Below are 16155 nucleotides of genomic sequence, written 5' to 3' on the forward strand. Positions count from 1 at the left end.
TGTGTGTTGGGGGTTGTTGTGGGACAGGCTGGTGTTTGTTTGTTTACTGGTACTTGTTGATGTGACCTAGACATTTGCAAAAAGTGAAACTAACAAGTAAAATTATTTTTATATAATGCATTACATTAAAAGTAGAGTATTTTTTAATGGTCTTGCAGAAAGTTAAGTGAAGCAAGTAAAATGAGAACAAAATTAGTGTGTAATTAGGAAATGAAAAATGAGCGTATTTGGACACATTTCTTGCAGGTTGTTATTGGACATTTTGAGCAGTGAATCGTTTGGCATTTGGTGTTCTGTGAGGAGCGACGGTGGGCATGTGTTAACTACACACAGGACACTCGAGCGAAAACCAGACGCCCACCGAATCCTTCAATCTGTCATTTCCTCTCGCAGCTCCCGAGCAAGATAAAAATAAAGCGAGCACAAAACACTTCTCTCTTATTACTCTTTCAAAATAATGCTCTTCACACTTTAGTTCACTTCTCGGTAGCCTTTACTTGGAAACATGTTGCAGTGAGCATATTGTTTAGAAAATAAGTAGGCCTAATTTATTTTTTATTCGCCATGGGTGATCTGGGATCAATATCAAAATTTAAGAAATAGTTTTCATTTTGAAAGTTGTATTAGGAATCTAGCTTGCCAATAAATAATTTATATATTTCTTGAACTTTTTTTTTTTTTTTTATTCTTTGTTTTATAATAAAACACCAACCAAAAAGTATAACAATTAAATTACAGCGATGAAACACTTTCAGTATTGAAATCATTTCAGTTTATAATATGAAAATAATAGATCTTCCCTCTTTCTTTCTTTCTTTCCCTTTGAGATGTTCATTAAAATTATGCTTGAATAAACCAAATCAATGTTTATGATGTATATTAATTAATTTTTTTCATTGTGGCAGGTGCAACAGCTGTTGGTCATTATATGAACCGAGGAGAGGCGAAAAAAAAAGCATTCCTGGTGTTTTTTTCTATAGAAGTGAGACTTCATTTTACCCCGTCAGACCTGTGAGCGAGAAGTAAACTGCTGGTTTATCTGGGTTCAGGTGCTTAAATAGAGGCTTTCTGACATGCAGTAGCCTGGGGTTTGATCGCATGATTCTTTGGGGTTTTCGTGAGACAATGATCGGTGCTGCTTGATACAAGCATTTTGCATTAACAGTTAACTATGCATGAGTGTGAAACCCTTGTGATTTCTGAGACCACTATGAATAAAGGATAAATGCCTTGCAAAATTCAGTTTAATAGAGTCGCCAAAATGAAGTGGAGAGTTTTTGTAGTGAACTATGACTCCAGAGACAGGAGGTGTAAAACTTAAGACGAGTTTCGACATGATGTGTACAGTACGGAGAGACGGCGGATAGACATACGAACACAGTTCTCAGAATCAGACAGCACTTCCTCTTAAGTACTTTAGATATACAAGTTTTACTTCAACTGACCTGACCCAGCAAGATTTCAGCCAGTCACCAGATTTTCATTGCAATATCCCTGAAACAATAATGAAAAACATTTTTTTTAATGAAAAAAAAAATGCGATATTCTGTTTTTTAAAACCAGTTTTTGAAGTGAACACAATCCATTAGTTTTCTTCCTAAACACTTCCTTAAATACTGTAGAAATGAGTTGCATAAATACATGAGCTATAAATATATGCTGTAAATATTACTACAGATTACAGCCGTCCAATCAGATGTTTTAAGTGTGCTGTTTTATAAACTGAAGAAATGTCTTTAACCCAAACTTCAGGTGACAGTATTTTAATATGCAGAAAGTGGGTGATTAAAATGCTAATTTGAAGTCAATAAAGTGATTTATTTATTTATTATGAAAGTGCTAAAACTATGTTTTTCATTTTCATAACGTGTGAAATAAACTGAGATCATTTTTAAATTGTGAATGTGTAATTTCTGTTCTATCATGTGTACGTCAACAAAGTGATTATAATGTTTTAAAAAATACAGTGGTGAATTACTACTGATATTTACTACATTCAAATGATTTTTGCCAAAAAGAAAACTTTCAAAGTCAAAATTATCATAGAGCTTTATTTAGATCAGAAATGTTTTAGAGTCAGTTCTCAAAGAAAACAATCTAATTTATTTTAAAGCAAATCCACACGTGATGAATTATTTAAAGCAACTGGGATTGCAATGCCATCAAATCGCAGAAAACAAAGCTTTACCCCGTGCTCAAAGATTTCTGTTTGAGGAGCAGAGAGTGGAGAAAGAGATGTTTAATGCTAAACACAGAGGGAGTGAGGGAGGGAGAGAGATATCTCAAACTGCTTATGCAAAAATAATTGGTAACCTCCATGTACTGTTCTGCACTATTATTCAAATCTCGCCTTTGTTGGCCCTGTTTACAGGATGTTAACTGGTGCATTTTCACCCCCAGAGTGGACCCCTATTTTTCTCTCACACGCAGTCTATTCTCACAGCTGTTTGATTTCTAACTGCCAAACGTGGTTTATTTCTGCCTTTGTTTTTGTTTTGTCTTTCCGATTTGCGCCTAGTTCTCAAAGTTATCTTCAAAACTAAACATGCTCTCTTACAACTCGGGCTGTCAGTCGATTAAACTTTTAATGGAATTAATTACATGATATGACAATTAATTCATCTAATTAATCACATGTATCGATATTTGGAGGCAAACCCACCCAAAAAAAGATAATTTAAGGATCAATTAATGTGGCAGACAAATAAATCAAGTACCCATTAAAAAAATAAATAAATTGGCTTTAGAAGCTAATATTGATTTTGTTTTAGAACTTTTTTAAGTGTTTATAGTTTTGGTTGTTGTGTTGCTGTTTTGACTTGGCTATTATTTCAGCGTCTTACGCCATTAAGCGCAATGTTTTGACGTCTTGGTTTTTCATTTTAAAAAATTTCAAGACCTCTACATTCTGTTCCATTCTGTTGAGTGCCATCTAGCTGTTACTGAAAGTAAAAACACATCCTGTTTGAACGACTTTACTCATTCTGTGTCTGTTCTTGGTAAGTGTGGTTTGGTGAGATGTGTTGCTGTAGTTGCCAGAACTTGCAAAAAAACATGAAGGTGGCACATTAAGCTTGAATTGTTTCAATGCTAGAAAAATACATTTAAATAAGGAATTAACGTACAGGTCAGGGGGCATGAATAAATGTGTTAATTATTTTATCACTTTTTAAAAATAATGAATCACACTTATTTAAGTATTAAATACGCTTTTTCACCTTTGAGCTGCATTTTGTATATGAAAGGTGTTACAGAAATGTTTTATTATGTACTAAATTAACACATTCAATTAACAGCCCTACTTCCTACTAAAAACAATATATAAAAAATAAAAAGCACACGCTACTCATAGAAAATTAGAACTTTGAATAGGGTTTCAAATTACTATTGTGAAATAAATATTAACTCTCCACTTCTAAAATTCAAAATCTCCGAACCTTATTAAAAAAAAATAATGCAAAAAAAACACACGGATGACCTATTTATGAATGTTTATGTACTTTTGCCCGTGCATGTTGCCGGGATGTTGTGTGTACAGTATCTGTGTCACTTCCAGGCACGAGAACAAGATAAAAATCGCTGTCAGTCGGTAAGCAGGTAGTGCAAAAAAACACAAAAAACCAAGCTATAAATACGAATGTGGTGTAGCGGGTAAAGTTTGGCGGCGTTCTCACCCACTCTTCCTCAGCTGGAAGCAGCGGAGTGAGAAGAGGGGGGTGGCAGCGGGAAGTTCCTGCCATCCAGCGCTCCGAACCTGCGGGTTTGTTCTGGGCTGAGCACAGGTGGGCGCACCTCCACGTTCGTGCGGCGTCGGAGATGCGTTCATGGGGGAGGAGGAGGGCGAGCCAGCCCAGGCAGTCTGGGCCGCTCAGGCAGGAAACAGCAGAGGAAGCCACAGGGCAGGCAGCAGAGTTTGAACACCATGTGTGCACATAAGCAAACACACAAACGCACACTTCTCAGGGAAACGGAGCCTTAGAAGTCACATCAGACTGTCTGACAACAGTGTCCCAATTAGAATGCCCCATAAACAAGGGGAAGTGGTGCCTCTCTTGGGACCAGCCTCACCCCCACTTCCATCCCTATCCCATCTCCACTAAAACACGCCATAGACTGCAGATTGCCACTGTATATCAAGCGCTCTAAAGTGCCAAAGCCATTTATGATAGCGCAAGGTGTCGCTTAGGAAAGTGCACTTCCCCCAAGATTATGCGCTGCATGGAGTGGAGTGGAAAACTTTGCTTTGTGCATCTGAGAGTTTCCTGCTCCAGCTATAACCCCGCCAATTATCACTGGCATCTGCGTGAACTTTAAAGCCTGGAGAAAAGGTAAAAGTCATCGCTGAAACTCAGGCTCAGACATTAGTTGTACATTAGTTCTTAGCTTAACCCTATAAAGCATAACATATGAAATAATAATCAGAACAATCTACTTTTTTGAAAGGGAACAGTTTATTGAACCTTTAGACAAAATATTAAACATAAATAAATGAATAAAAATTGTATGGGATGGAAGGCCCATATAGAACCATAAACGAGAATATGGAGCTCATACTCAAGGAGGTAAAAAAACACCTCGGTTTAATTCAAAGGTCCAAACTGAGCAAAAATATGCAATATGCTGATATTTATAGAAGTAAGATAAAATTTTGATAGCTTGTAATGTAAACCAATTAGATCTTTATAACAGTATAACAGACTGCTTGCATAAAATGCATATGAATATCAGTTTTCACTCATATCTCCTTATAATACATCTTAAGATTATATTTACATGCTAGATGTATAATTAAAACTCTGTAGCTTTTATTGTGGGGGCAAAATATATAATGCAATGTAATACAGTCATGATTGAGACGTTCCTCAAAAGACTAATTTATTTGATACTCACATTTTAACATGGTTTTTCTTAAGTCAGAAGGAATGTATAAGATTGTGTACATGTTTTTCAGCAGTTTTGATCATGTTGATATTTCAGAGGCCTTAGATATTTGCATATCAGATATGATACAGAAGTTATTGTAGGTTTAAAGAAATGGATCATTATGTCATTTACTCAATATGTTGTACCAAACCCATATGACTTTTTTCTTCTGTGGAAAACAAAAGATGTTTAGCAGAACATCCAAGCTGCTCTTGGGAATAAAATGAAAGTAAAAAAAAAAAAAAAATGCATTTAGGTTTTAGTTATGACTTCACAGAACTTGACAAGGCATACACTCTACTTTTATGCTGTTTTTGGTCATTTTCTTTTTTTCGCTGTGCATTTTGCCAAACTTCTTTAGCTTTTCTCTCTCACAAAAAAAGTCAATTTGCATAATCGGTAAATGACATTGGGAATATGATAGAATTTTTATTTTGAGGATAAAATGGCACATGGAAATTCATACTCTTGGCCAGATCCTTTGCACTTTCCCACATTTGCTCAGGCCCTCCCTGTCTCCTTTGGCAAAAGGCTACATCTGTGTGCTTAACGCATTTCTAACGAGCTGCCGTTGTTTTTCTGGAATGCACTGGAGATCAGTCATCGTGCCACTGCGAGTAAGATCACATTTACATGAGTAAACCATGCATCACTCTGACGCGCCAGACACCTTCTTTTGCAGAATGAAGAAACGACTTGTTATAATTCACAAAGAAAGATTAACATACTTCTGCTGATGTCATAAAAGTGTGCCATGTTTGGTTGCTTCTGTGAAGGAGCAATACAAAGATCAAATTTACCAACAGCATCAATGCAGCTCCATTCAGAAATGTGTGGCAAAGTAAGACTGATTGCACTGTCTCTGAAATATTTTTGTGTAAGCAAAAGAGCAGCGATCATGTATGAACAAGGATAAACAAGGGGAAGGGAAAAAAAAGATAGGAGATGCAAAATGTCCATACCAAATAATAATACGATATACTAAAACTCATATGGCCGCAGAAAAATCGAGTCTATCAAATGCATCACCCTAGCGTGAACTGTAAACTTTTGTGCAGTCATGAAATGATGATATGATGGAGGTCTGTGCCGACTGAACAGATTTTTTTTCTTCTGTTTTAAGGGCTTGGAAATGCTGTTCAGTCAGTCGGCATGAGTCTATTTAGAATGCTGAAAAATATGAGCTCCTCTGTTAAGTCTCCAGTGAAGTAACCAAGAGTAAGAAAATTAAAACAAGACTCTGATCTGTGATCACACTGTAAGTGTGAATTTTAAATTAATCTCAATTTAACAAGCCTCAGCGCAATCGTATGCGAGAATATATAATACAGAGGGGCTAATTGAATATTTTCTCAAGCGTCAATATGCTACTATTTCACTTTTTATTCATTTAAGATTTATAATAGCAGAGATTTAACATATTAAATAAAGGCTATAATGGCTCACTCTTTGATAATGACATTCAGAGTTGTTTTTTTTAAGTTCAAACTTGTAGGCCAATTACAAAACACATACAGTGATAGCACTTCAAACAAATAGGGTACAAAATAGGGTCAGAACCTTAAAAATGAAGTTTTACAAAAAATGGCAAGTGGAACAAAAGGTGCTTAACATTCATAAAATGTCAAGGAGGTCAAACTATTATATGAGTGATTTTTAAGCGCTTTTTTTTTTTTTTTAAATTGTGCAACCCTGTTACCATAATGTTTTGTGATTTTTTTTAAAAACACTAAAAAACTAAATAAACATGATTGCATATTTCACATTAATTATGCAAAGTATACCTTATAACTGACTGTTTTGACAACAAATGATCAGTGAAAAAAAGGTGTTTAACAGTCATAAAATGTTGATAATTAAGGAGCTAAAACTAAATATTACATGAGCTCATTTTTAAATTTTGCAACCATTACCATCATGATTTGTGTGATCTTTTTAGTTAAAAAAATTAAGAAAAATAAACAAATAAATAGAATGTAATACCAAAATATATTACAGTTTTGACTAATTATGTTTTTTTGGATTGATTAAATCTTGATTCTGGCTACCAGGGCTGTCACCTTTACCTGCCTAAATTTGCATAAACATACAGTATGTTTTCCCAGTGTTCATATCGTTTACCGAACAATCTCCTGAAAAAAAAATGCCGTGCTCATTAAAATTCAAAACTCATACAGTACCAAATATACACAAATGAGGCCAGCGACCTTTAAAATGAGCTATTGATACGCTCAGTTTGCACCACTGGAACCTGGCTCTCCACACAGTCCAAACTGACACACACCCCTAATTTGATTGGCATATTCTATTTATTATCATGCAACCAGATCTCCGCCGCGATTTGTTTTCAAGGTGCCCAATAAACACCCAGCCTGGCCAGTGTTACAGTGATGTCACCGGAACTAGTTGAATATACACAAAGTGGTTTGCCTTGTTTAAATGAATGAAGCTTCAAGCAGGAATTTCAATTTTGAACCTTCCCTCTTTCCTGTCAGATAATTTGGTTGATCCAAGTGGCAAATGCAGGGCGGCATAATGCAACACGCTTCTTAAGTGCCAGTAGGTTAGGCGCTAAGGGGAGGCCTAGATCTCTCCCTTTAACGCCACTCAAACAGACTCTGCCTCTCTGCTGCGCTGCCTGGGGATCATTAAAGACATTTACGGCTCTGTAGAAGTCTCCAATTCGCTTTGATTCAAACTGATCTGGGTCTGGAGTTTATCTGTCAGTATATGATAAATGCTGAAATAAAAACAAATCATCGAGCGGCACGAGAAAGAGACGCTCTGGGGTCAGAGATGTCGGCGCCAAGATCTCCCCTCTCACGTTATCACGTATAATTAAGCCACAAAGTTGTGTTAAGCGAGTTATCATTGACTTATACAGTTAAATGCGTACTTAAAGAGACAAATACCCCTTTTTAAAGCTGTACGTACGACACGGTGAACGTTTAGAGTCTTCAGTCTCATCAGCATGCCCTTGGTGTGTATTTTAATCTGAGCGACTGGAATTATTGCCTGTTACGGCTGTGTATCCTTTAGGAAAAGTGGAGGAACTATACTCGATATCAACAACATTAGCAGGAGAGCTGTTCTCATTGCATTTTAATCAACTTTGCCGGATTGAATTTCAGAAATGTAATTCTGCCCTCCACTGGCACAAAAAAGGTGCACACGAAAAGCAAGGCATTTCCTGTTTGGCTGATACCAGGTAGATATAGTGTGTGTATGTGTGTGTGAGGCACATAAACACATTCAGTATGCCAATTAAAGCATCACTTACATAAAATCACATGAAATAAATGAGAACATGGTTTTTTCTTTGCATATAACTGGTGAAAGTGAAGAAACATGATTGTAATAGAATAAAACAGGCTTTATCTTTGGAGAAATGAAACATGATTTCCTACAGTTTGTATTTGAACACATTTGATAATGACCTTTAACCTCTTTTTTATTTATTTATTTTTTTAAGTGAACAACTATCTCACCGCATTTTGTTTTAATTCTCTTCTTTGCGTTTTTAACATGCATGCGTTATTATCCAACCCTGCTTCAACATGAAACAAAAGCCTGATGCCTCACTGAGAGGTGACACAGTGTGTCCCAGGAGGCATCGGCAGTGCCCATGTCACCCGGGGTGTTGCCAGGAGCGACGGGACTGGTGCTCCGAGAGCAAGGAGGGGGGGTGGAATCTAGCACAAACAATCATACCGACTTCCACCCCCTCTCCTGATGCTCTTTGAGCACCTTCAAATGCCTGCTCCTCCTTGAAGAGCATCTCTGCTCCAGGTGCTAAAAAGCCACATGTTAATCCAGGCCTGTCTGATAGGCAAATGTCTCTATGAGCCAAAGCATGAATAATAATGACTGTCTATAGAGACATATCAACTACAGTAAAGCCTGCAGTGCTGCTGGGGAAAAGGAAAAAGCTATAGATTAACTAACAGACTAACAAACTTGACAGAAATGAACTATGCAAAGTGACATCACTTAGATAAAACTTAGAGTTTTATGAAAACAAAACACATCTCAGATTCATTCTACCAAATGTATAATTTTACTTCTCCTACTGTGAAGGAAGGGGAAAGTGTTTACTGGGACTCCTGGGGAACGCGGGGAGGAAAAATCATTTGGTGTGTATGCCAAAAATCTTTTGGTAATTACATGTAGGAGCAGCTTTTCTGACCGTCGTTGCATTTCTAACAAAGACACCTGCATTTCCAGCTGAAAGGGCAAATCATAACGCATTTGTCATTCTGATTTGGATGCTCCTCGTGAGGGGGTACCTCCGCTACAGCAAAGTCCGCAAAAACACACTTGAAGGAGTCTCAGGTCTCACGTATGTAAAGGAATTGTGGCTAAAATCTGAACACGGCTCATTTCAAGAGTGTTTTAATGTGTTTCTGAAGCCCTACTAGGAAGTGCTCATTAATTTGGCCAATACACTCCGTGTCACAGTTCTTGTCATGCTGAGAAAGAAAGGGAGACAAAAAATAGGCCGTTATGAGAGGCCTAATTTACTTTCTGACTGAAAAAGGCCCTCCTTTTTGCCATAAAGGGCAGAACACTCGACACAGGCGAAGGTTTTTAACAACTCTCATCAAAGAAACTGTGCATATCTTGAGCTCATCTAACATGACTCTACACCTCAGTTTAGCGCTCAAACTCACTAATAATGCACTGTGACACATGCTTAAAACCATGGTTAATTTTTGTCAGGGGTAGTTCAGCTATTTTCTAAATAGTGTGGAACCGACTCATTTAAACGAGTCACGATATACCACAACCAAAGGCTACATGGCTGTTTTTAATATCTGAGCTGAAAGAATAATTAAAAGCACTCACCTATGTCTCTTTCACACACTTATCTTCATAAACCAGATTTATTCCAACGGTTCCATCACCTATGTAGAGTTGGAAGGTCCGATTCATTCTAGCGAATAAGTTTGTCCACACTGGTTTCGTAACCTAGTGCTGAAAGGTCTGATTCATAGTGAATTGGCTCGTTCTGAATAGTTCCCTAGATATAGCACTGAAAAAAAGTGCTACCTGGTCTCATGGCATTTACGTACCTGGGCGCACTTTTTAGCGTGACATGAAATACGTACCAATAAGTACATATCACTGCAATTTCCAAAATAGGAAGGTAGGTTTAGGGTTGGATTTGGTGTAGGGCATATTTCCAACACTATAGGCATTAACTTTTAGCGACAGTCCCCGGATATTTGAATTCTGAATCGCCGCAATACCTATCTGAAGCAACGTAATAAAAAAAACAGCAATACGTACCAATATCTACGTAATAAAAACTTGCCAGGGTTCACATATTGAACCTGTGTTTTAGCGCCACTCAGTGGACATTTCTATTTGAAACTGCGGCAAAACGTGCAGCAAGGTACGTAAAACGGTGTCGCACAAAAAATGCGCAGAGATACGTATTTTTATGAGACCAGGTTAGCACGGGTATATTTGTAGTAATAGCCAACAATACATTGTATGGGTCAAAATTATCGATTTTCTTTTATGCCAAGTCATTAGAATATTAAGTAAAGTTCATGTTCTATGAAGATATTTTGTAAATTTCCTACCGTAAATATATCAAAACTTTATTTTTGATTGGTAATATGCATTGCTAAGAACTTTATTTGAACAACTTTAAAGGCGATTTTCTCAATAGTTAGACAAAAATGATTCGACTCCCTGTAGTTTCTTGACTCAGTTATGTAAAAGGGGGTGTTTAATTTTGTTTGTTTAATTTAATTTTGTATTTAATTCAAATTTATATTTAGTATAAATTTACATGTTCAAATTTGATACTGTCACCATAATTAAGATTGATTTTTTTTTTTTAACCCAGCAAAAATATGGCCATGAATATAAGATAAAATAGCCTATATAATTGGATTGTTAGTTTTGTTTTATTTCTTAAAAAAAGAATATTAAGTAACTTCACTGCAGTTAGCTGCTTTAACTTTTTAAACTTGTAACTTTTTCTTTCCTATAGAAATCTCCACATCTATGTCACGGCCTACAAAGGCCACAATTCTGCCAGCAAGAGCTTTAAATTTAGCACTATGCATTTTTTGCAGGGTCAAGATGAATAGACAAACATCTACCACAGAAGCAGAAAAAGACGTACTGCAAATCCATGCAAATCGGGAAAGCGACAAAGGGAGGAGTTTCTGCCAGGCAAGCACTCTTAGCTTCCTTCTTTAGACCACCATCTTTTGTTTGTTCTGAAGTTACACATATACGAAGAGTTGCTTTCAGATGCCAGGAAGGAGTGAAAAAGGGTGGAAACTAGAGTAAAAAAGAGCTATAAGCGTTTCAAGCTATTGCTGAAACAATCCAATTACAATGCCTATCAAACTTAGCTTCACAGGTTATAGCTTCTAATTGCCTGACAAAAATTGACACTTCAGTCGCAACACTGTAATATAATAGAGGGCCAAATTAAATTTGATCGAGGGGCAGAAAACGACGCTATCATTCAGCCGTGCGGAAAAGAGATCAACTGGCATGATATAATGGATCAAAAATGAAAATTATTCATTAATCGCGTTGGGTTTTCCAATAATGGAAATGACACAGTTCAGACGCTGCCGTAAAAACACTATTAATTAAAGGGATGATAGATCTAACAAGGCATGGAACCGAGAGAAGTCTTCCTCCACTCCTCTCTGAGGTGAAGGATTGTGAGAATGGGCTGACTGACAGGTCACTTCTCGGCATGACGAGTGTAATGTGTGTGTGTGTGTGTGTGTATCAGTGGCATGTGGTGGACTTCCGAATGATGAGGCAACATTATGAGAGCCTGAGCTTTTTCCAGTTCTGTTTGATGTTTTATATATATTTATACATATATTTATAATCACGATTAATCGCATCCAAAATAAAAGTTTCCGTTTACATAATATATGTGTGTGTACTGTATATATTTATTATGTATATACAAATACAAACACATGCATGTAAATATTTAAGAAAAATATATTATGTTTATATATTAAATATATTTGTATATAATACAAAATATAAGAATATATATACATATACATGTAAATATTTTCATAATATATACTGTATGTGTGTGTATTTATATATACATATTAAATATACACAGTACACATACATATATTCTGTATTCAATATTATAATTATTGTTATAATATAATTATTATATACCGTTTAATATACAATCAAATTAACATCCGATTTTTTTTTAAAAAGGGACTGCCTCTTTTACTTCTTTACACCTCTTACACTCCTGGTGTGTGTGTGTGTGTGTGTGTGTGTGAAAAGGCAAGAGGCCCGATATTCAGCAGCAGATGAGACGTGTGCATGTGTCTGTGAGAAAAAGGCAGATGAAGGGAGGAAGATAAGAGAAAAAGATGACAGCACTCAAAGGCTAAAGGCAGCGCTTTCTCTCATCTCCTGACCACCGGCTGACCCCGAGACTGAGAGCCGAGAGCCGACGGAGTGACCCGGCTCCCCGTGACCCTGCCAAGCTGAGCATGAGGCTCCCCAGCCGAGCCCACCGGAGCTCCAGCCTCACTGATCTCCAGCCCTGTAATTGGGTCAAAGCTCTGCATTGCCTTATTGATGTGCAAATGCTAACTGTCGAGGCATGTCACTCTCAGCCATATTAGAGAACACCTCGAGGATGACTGCAGGAGATCAAGGACGCCAATGCACCATTTCATATCAAACCCCAAACATGAGAGGGGTGCCGTTCATTAAAATTTAGGCCATCAAGAAATATCCAATTCAAAAGAAATGTCTAATTTGAAGCGGTCCTTGACAGGACACGATCATATCTTAACGTGAGTAATGACACCCTAAAAACGAATGTTCTCACAAATTATGATAAGAATTAAAATGATGGGAAGTATGAACGGTTAACCAGGAAGAAGTACAGTCAGTCAGAATGTCAAAAAGATTTGTCATAAGTATATATATATATATATATATATATATATATTTTTTTTTTTTTTTTTGAGTTTCTAAATACATCAATATGCATCATGAAGTTATGCAATATATGAACAGTGGCTATTTCTCTGAAGAGAAGGAAACAGTATAAAATAATAAATGAGAAAATAATCAATAGTACAAAAATAAAGCTAAACAAAAAAACTAAATCATGAAATATGAGATCAAATCATGTAGAAATTGCTGATTTGGTCTGAAAAGTAGCCTGAATGGGTCAAACTAGTGTAAAAATATAAAATGTAAAATTCTTCGATATTATTTTAAAAATATTTATAACTATTTTAAAAAAATAAAGAGGAACTTTGCCTCATCGTTTCAGAAGTCTAATCACACGCTACTCGAATATAGGATTGAAAACATCAGCAGCAGATAGTCATGAGACCTTCATTCGAAATTTTGCAGTGGATTTAATGTGGCTTTACGGGAAGCATTAAGTTCATTACATTTCTTTTATTGCCTTGACGTATCTAGTAGACTGTTAATGTGTTCCTCTCGGTTGATTGTACATGTGCGAGCAGCGTCCCGAGGATCAAAACATCAGATCGCTGGGATTGTCGTGCTGTGAAAGAATTTAAAAGTACTGGTGTCCCAGTCTTATAATTGGCTATCGATGGCCAACGATTCTCTCAATTTCATCGTTTTTCCACTTGGACAATCTGGTGGAACTCTAAGACAACCTAATTATAACCCCCGCTGAGGAGGCCGGCCCTGAGCAAGGTTTCATAACTGTCTCAACTTTCTCATCCTCTGCAAACTTTCACAAGGACATGACACTGATACTAATCACGCCAAGCCAGTCAGACAATGCTGAAGTGGAGAGTTAATCATGGTGTGAACATTACTACAAATTATTTAATGCTATTTTTTTTCTCAGAATGGAACTTGGTGACTCGTGCAGCAGTATGAATAGATGCTTTCAGGTTTTCTGAGCACAGATAGACAGTATAGTAGCTTTTCATTCTAAGATATTCTTTTGAAAAAGTAGCAAGCAGACCTAAAATGCCATGTTTTTTTTTCTTCAAAAAAAAAAAAAAAAAAAAACATGATTCAATTGAATGAATTCGAATTTTCAATCCTACATAAAGTTGTCTTTCCTTGCTTGGCTGTAATGCACAAACAACGTGTTGTGAAATGTGTACTTGTTGGAAAAAAAATATCTTGCTATTGGAAAATCTACTATTTTAAAAGCAAATGGCTGATAGTTACGGTAGTTAAAAGCATTTCTATACTTATTCCTGAAAACTGATTGAATCAATTTTCCTATCAACCAATCAGATCTTAGGGTTTGGCTGGTTAGCATGGCTCCATTAGCGCCTGCTATCAGTATTGTTATTGTTAACTAAAACTAAAATGACTAAAATCATTTTCTGTAATTGAAATGCAGTTTAAATGAAATAAAATATAAATATAGGATGAAAAACTTGAAACAAAAATTAGAAATGTTGGCTTAGCAACTTACTGAAATAAGCTTAAGTTGAAGTACTAAAAACTGTAATAAAAGCTGAATAAAGATATATTTATAAAAATTAAAAATGGCATAGTTACTAAAACTAAAATTAGAACCGAAAACAAAAATACTAGCTAATTCAAAACATTGATGAATACAATTGTAGTGTATAAACAAGTATATACTGTAGTATAGTAACCATTATTAATATCTGTGCACCAATAATAACAGAGAACCAAATCAGCATATAAAATGATTTCTGAGGGATCATGTAACAGCTTTGATCAGAGGAATAAATTACGTTATGTTGAATTGTAATTTCATAATATTACATTATTTACTGTATCCAGCCTTGGAGAGCAGGACTGTCTTCATTAAAGATATTTAAAAATCATGTTTTCAAACTTTTGATAGGTATATATACACTGAAATAACACTGCCAGCTGGTAGATGTCATAACTGCACACTCTGTGAGAGAAAAGGATCAACATTCTGACAAAATGAAGTAAAAGCAACATATTATTTCAGTATTTATCTGTGCCTAAGCTTATTTTGGAGAGATCCTTTGACGCACCTCAGGATAGTTGCTAGAAAGCACTTTCCTGTGGTCACTTCTTTGTTAATGTCCTCCTGATGGAATCAGGAAAAAAAAAATACTTCAAGCACATTTTCTAACCTGAACTTACACTCCTAATCTGAATAGTGATCAGTGACCCTGGAGCTGCTGGCATCGCCCCTGCCCAGCACGAAGAGGGATATTTCAGACCAGAGAACAGGTGGACACCAGCCATGGGAGACGGTTCAGCCGGCTTGCCCACAAACAGGGGTCAGGGTGGGCCACACGTCACATAAATCAATCTGACGTGTTCACCCAGGCCTGCACTGGCACAGGCCAACCCGCGGCCCGAGCCCCATGCCCACTGAGCTACTGGCTGCGGCGCTATTTTGATGCATGGTTCAGGGGTGCATTTGGAACGGGTCAGCTGACTTTGATCCAGGGCCTGGCTGGAGAGACTTCAGGTGCCTTCTGGTTCCACAGATATCACGCCAGTGGTATGAGCTCCACTGCAGGGGAATCGGGCGCTCTGAAAGAGATCCTGGTGGGCAGCAGAATGAATGTGCAATGGCATGTACAGTTCAGGACGTCAGTCACTGCAGATTCCCATCTCATGTAAGTACTTCAGATACCAAAGATATTTCTAGTAATAATTTTTTTGTGGGTTATGCTTTACACACATACACAAATGTTATGGGTTTGATTATAGATTACTATTGTACTGAAAAGTCTATAACATTGTTATTTTATTATCATTACATATACTATTAGGCTATAGTTTTTATGAACATTTTGAATCCGTTTTTACTTTTATATTTTCTGCTTTTAATTTTAGTTTATTTTAATTTTAGTACTTTTGTTGTGTGTTTTTGTAATTTTTGTAGTTTTTTTATTGGTCTATATAGTCTTTATTAATATGTATTTCAGTTTTAGTTAGTTTAGTAGATCAAGTTAAGCTAAATTAAAAAGAGAAACGTTCTTTGGCAACTAACAGAATTATTATTATTAATATTATTACTATTATTATTTCAGTTAACATTTAACATAATGGTTTTATTTTTAATTTTGGTTTTATTTTTAGTTAATTATAATAGTCCTGGTGTATAATATGCTATTTAATGGCAATTTGCATTGTGACAACTTGCCCTGGTATATATACACAGAAGTTCAATGAGCTGTATCTTATTATTATTTTCATTTTTTAAGCAATAACAGTGAAAATGTTCACCAGCTTAAA

General features: G+C 36.3%; 1 protein-coding gene across 1 annotated transcript in view; it reads right to left on the reverse strand.

Moving 5' to 3' along the window:
* Positions 1-12: 12 nt before the first annotated feature.
* Positions 13-16155, reverse strand: part of vrk1 (VRK serine/threonine kinase 1) — a 75622-nt gene continuing 59479 nt past the window's right edge. Inside the window, exon 15 of the mRNA XM_058748739.1 lies at positions 13-1494. The gene's annotated coding sequence lies outside the window, so the exon portion shown is untranslated. The remainder of the gene's footprint in view (positions 1495-16155) is intronic.

The sequence above is a fragment of the Onychostoma macrolepis genome, chromosome 17, assembly GCF_012432095.1.
Source record: "Onychostoma macrolepis isolate SWU-2019 chromosome 17, ASM1243209v1, whole genome shotgun sequence".
Taxonomy (NCBI): domain Eukaryota; kingdom Metazoa; phylum Chordata; class Actinopteri; order Cypriniformes; family Cyprinidae; genus Onychostoma; species Onychostoma macrolepis.